This window comes from Neomonachus schauinslandi, unplaced genomic scaffold (assembly GCF_002201575.2).
Source record: "Neomonachus schauinslandi unplaced genomic scaffold, ASM220157v2 HiC_scaffold_872, whole genome shotgun sequence".
NCBI lineage: Eukaryota > Metazoa > Chordata > Mammalia > Carnivora > Phocidae > Neomonachus > Neomonachus schauinslandi.
Genome location: NW_025409562.1, coordinates 1 through 4,680, shown reverse-complemented (window position 1 = coordinate 4,680; position 4,680 = coordinate 1). Strand labels below are relative to the sequence as shown.

General features: G+C 47.4%; 1 long non-coding RNA gene across 1 annotated transcript; it reads right to left on the bottom strand.

Moving 5' to 3' along the window:
• Positions 1–329: 329 nt before the first annotated feature.
• Positions 330–4,680, bottom strand: LOC110580454. Its single transcript, XR_002480346.2, has 3 exons — positions 4,656–4,680; positions 1,576–1,626; positions 330–1,431 (listed from the first exon to the last, which is right to left on the bottom strand). It is a non-coding gene; the product is annotated as an uncharacterized LOC110580454 (long non-coding RNA).

Below are 4,680 nucleotides of genomic sequence, written 5' to 3'. Positions count from 1 at the left end.
TTTTCAGTTTAGTTCCAAAGTGATTTATATGATTGCTTGGTATTTTAATTTGTGCTTTTTTTGGCCATAAAATATTCCATTACATACACGTAACACAAACATTCATTAATTGTAATTTTATTTGTATGGCTTTGTCTACACAGAGCAATAGCCTTGTCAGTATTCTCCTGCAGGAGTCATCATGCATATGTGCACAGTTTCCTCTAGGGTGTGGAGTTATGGGCCAGAGCTGTGTCCCTTCCTTGCACCAGGGGATTCTGATCTACTCCTCAAATTGCTTGTAGCAACTTACACTTCTACCAGGAATGTACTGGCAGTCTAAGTGCATAGTATTTTCTCCAACACTGGATTTTGCCCTTGTGTTCTCTTGCCTCTCCTGTGCATGCAGGAGGATTTGGGCATCACAATTTCTCTGAAACTGTGGCATCACATTGAAGTGGGAAATACCAGGACCTTTAAAATAGAAGGAAGCACACGTGCACGTCGTGCTCACCAGTGAGGTGTGCCTGCAGCTGGATCCCACTCACTTGTGAAAGGTGCTGTATCCATGACTCCCACTTGGGCACACGGTGCATTCATGCGGCTCCTTGATGTTGGCCACGACGGGAGTGTTTACACCAAAGAAATGGGCAAATGCCACGAGTCACAACATTTAAAAAAAAACACTTATATCTTGGAGTCAGTGTAGTAGCTCACCACCAGGCTTCACTTCAAACACCCCTGAGCTCCCTCAAACTGATGGTATTTCTGGAAAACTCTACCAGGTGTCATCAGATGAGGAGAGAAGACCTCCACGATTCCAGAGAGGGTTTAGGGCAAGGGTTTGGATTCGTGTGTTCCAAAGTGGACCTGATTTTCACCCACCTATTTACTTATGAAAACAGATTTTGTGTTTGGGGCTGAAGGGATGGAGGTGCACATCAGGGAATGAGGAAATGGAAAGTAAAGGAAAATGTATCCCATGAAAGTGGACCAGAGCTGCTGCTGTAGGAAGGTATGAACTCAACCCTGCCGTGTGGGACGAACCCTCAAGTCACAGGGATGAGGAAAGACGGGGGCAGTCAAGGATGTCCAACAATGGCAGGAGGGAAAGCACCACAGTTCATGGGGGACGAGTCCTGGACTGAGAACAGCCCAGACATTTCCTGGCATCTAAACCATGTTTCCCCTGGATGTTCTCAGCAGGCAGATCAGCCAGCATGAGTTGCAGGCTTTCTTCCAGACCCCCTTGGGCGGATTAGATTGATGTCCAAAGGTCTGCCACAGGGAATGGTGGGTTGGCTCCCCCTTGTGTTTAGCTCCTGGCTGCACCTGGGGTCCTTGTCTGGCTGTGCTGAGCCTCTAGTAGCAGAATCCCGAGGACCACCAGGATCAAGGCAGCCACGCCCATTCGGATCAGATTCTCCACCGTGTAATCCCTGCGATCTGAGGCTAAGAATGAGGACAGAGAGGGTGCAGAGGTCAGTGTGGACCCAAATGAGCCCGGATGCTGGATGTCGACCCAGGACACCCGCCTCCCCCTGACAGGACACCCCCTCCATCCCAGCCCCATCACTGAGACATTCTTCTACTTACCACTGCTGGGGTCTGAATTGTTTTGGGGTGGGCTCACGGTGTCAGCTGTTCCTGCAGGGAAGATGGAAGCAGATGGAAGGAGCTGGAGACCCCCGTCCAGCCTGCCCTCTGCTCTGTGTTCTATATCCCTCAACCTGTCACTCTGTAGTTTTTGTACAGTTCCTGAGCTAACCCTTCTCTGCACTAGCAGAGTTTCCTCTGCTCTCCTCACTGGATTCCTTCAGCCTCCTTGTTTTCCTTGATTTCAGACTTTACTTCTAAGTCATTCTGGGTAGATTCTGACTGTGCCCCAGGAGCTCAGGATTGCAGAGAAAAATGGGCTCCCCACACAGAAATCATCATGTCCTTGTATGTTCTCTGTTCAGTCTGGGACACAAACCTCCTGTGCTCATGTCCCTGCAGATGAGAGTTCCCACTCATTCAGTAGCTGAGGACCCAGCGTCCATGGACGAGGGGATGTATCAGGAGCACAGAGGGGCCAATGTCTGGGGCAGGGTCCCCTTCGCTCCATATCAACCAGCTCCCATTCTTCAGGGTCTGCATTTTAATCCGTACCTAGAGTATTCATCCTTGGATATGTTCATTAATTCATTCTTCATATAGTTAGAAATATCTGCAGTGGTAGATACATAGAGAGATGATAGATGATAGCTAGATAAATAGATAGATCGATCGATCTGTATACACACATCTACATCTAACACATTAATATGTATCTCTTAAAGATGTTCAGTCATTGGGTCATATGAACATCATTAATCCTTGCTTGCAGTGTGGATCAAGACAGGAAGACCAGTTACAAACATGTGAAAAGCTATGGGATGAAGATTATGGGCATGAGGATGAATGGCTTCAGATAGATATACATGGATTACACATATATGTGCTTTACACTCATAGATTATATGTATGGATTTTTATAACCATGTCTATTTGTAAAATAGCAGATATAATATAAATACATAATCAAGTGTATATGTATGGATATCTATCTACATCTTCCTGTGTAGAGAGAGAGACAGACGCAGAGAGAGGTACAGTCTGTCTGTTCCTCAACAGGAGGGCACTCGAGTCTGTGGCGTGTGGGGGTGGGCAGGGGACAGGAGGGTCTGGACTCAGGCTTTGGGGAATTGGAGGCAGGTCAGGGACACGTGCCCAGGAGGAGTCTCCATCCTCATCTCACTGTTTGGGGACAAACTCTAGAAATCAGGTGAGGTTTCAAGTAGGGATAGTTAATCATTTTATTTGCACTGAAAAGACAACCTCTGTCCCCACTATATCACAGGCCAGACCTGAGGAAGTGCCTACGTGTGGATTTCAAACCTCCAGGAAAGGAGAGAGTCGGTGGAATTTACTATGGAGGGAACACACAAACTAGGAAATCATTAACATCTCAACCTAGTTTTCAGATGAAAAGACAATAGTAAAAAAAAAAAAAAAAGAAAAAGAAAAAGGAAAAACAAAATATGGACCAATCCTAATTATCAAGATTCATACAAATGGTCAAAGTAATATTAGCTTATACAATTCAGAAAATACTAGTGAACAGTAAACGTTATGCAGTTGGGTTAACACCCAAATGTTTGAAACCAGGAAGCCTTTGTAAAGAGCCTCATGTGGCTAAAAATCAAAGAGAAAACATAGCTGTTCAGGAGACGTACATCTTTCAGGAAAAGATCACGTTTTTAATGAAACCCTAATAAAGCAGGAAAATGGATTGAAATGGATAGGTCAGCGGTGCTTTCAATATAAAAATAGATTTTTAATGAACTTGCTTTAAAATAAATTTGGGGTGGGGCGCCTGGGTGGCTCAGTTGGTTAAGCGACTGCCTTCGGCTCAGGTCATGATCCTGGAGTCCCGGGATCGAGTCCCGCATCGGGCTCCCCGCTCGGCGAGGAGCCTGCTTCTCTCTCTGACCCTCCCCCCTCTCATGTACTCTCTCTCATTCTCGCTCTCTCAAATAAATAAATAAAATCTTTAAAAAAAAAAATAAAAAAATAAATTTGGGGTATAAATCAAGCTGTTTCCCTGACGTGAATCTTGTGACCATTTTCTCCGTCCTTTGAAGTGAGAAACACAGGTGTGCATTTTGGAAACGAGAAAGTGAAATTTCCATGTGTAATTTTGAGCAGCGCATTGAGAAATAGTTGAAAGGAAAAGAGTGTAGTGAGTTCACAGCACATAAAAATATGCCCACACCCATAGCTCTCTCAGCATAGTGAACTATTATTCGGACAACTGACATATATGGTATTAAAGTAGCTAAGAAGTTCATAGAACAGGCTGCGAATTGACACCACTTCTATGGAAAACGCTGAAAGGCCGTGAAGTTCATGTAGGTGATGAATCACGGACTTTTACGCAGGAAATAAGTAAATAAAAGAGACTCGTTGAAAATGTGCTAAGACTCGGTAGTGCCCAGAAGTTCTTCCCCACAAGGAATGTGTGAATCGGATGTGACCCGATGCACACAGAAGGATGACTTGTTTCTGAGTCTGCATCCCTGTCACCTGAGTTCTCTTTGTCACCATGTCTGCAGGTGCTGCTCTAGAAGGTGTGAGAAGCAGGCGCAGGGACACTGGACAAGCGTCCACACACAATGCCCAGTGGACACCAGCTGCACATGGGCACACGGTGCAGCGTCCCTGGGGACTCCCGTGAGCCGGGCACGGCCCCTCCTCAGTCTCAGGTGTGCACCGAGGGGCATGGAGGCCCCCAGGTGAGCACAGGGGGCAGCAGAGTGGCGCCTGCAGGCGGGGGGGCTTCTCTCTAGGAGAGTGTCCTGTGGGGCTGACACCACGGCTCCGATTCTGATATGGAGGGGACAGGAGGTGAGTGGGAGGCCTCTGTCTACTCACGATCGTCCTCACTCCCCCACCCCTCACGCAGCCCCCTACTCCTTACCTCTGCTGGGACTGCAGCAGAGGGCAGCCCCGGTGGGTCTTTCCAGTCTCCCCTGGGATGGACCCTCCTCCGTGGAGCCCCCGTGACCCCCACATTTGCTACCGTGTCAGGCTTTCCTGAAACGTGCATCTTGAGCTGACAGAGCTCATAAAGGTCAGGTTCAGGGGCCCCTCACCTGAGACCAGCAGCTCCAGGGGGTC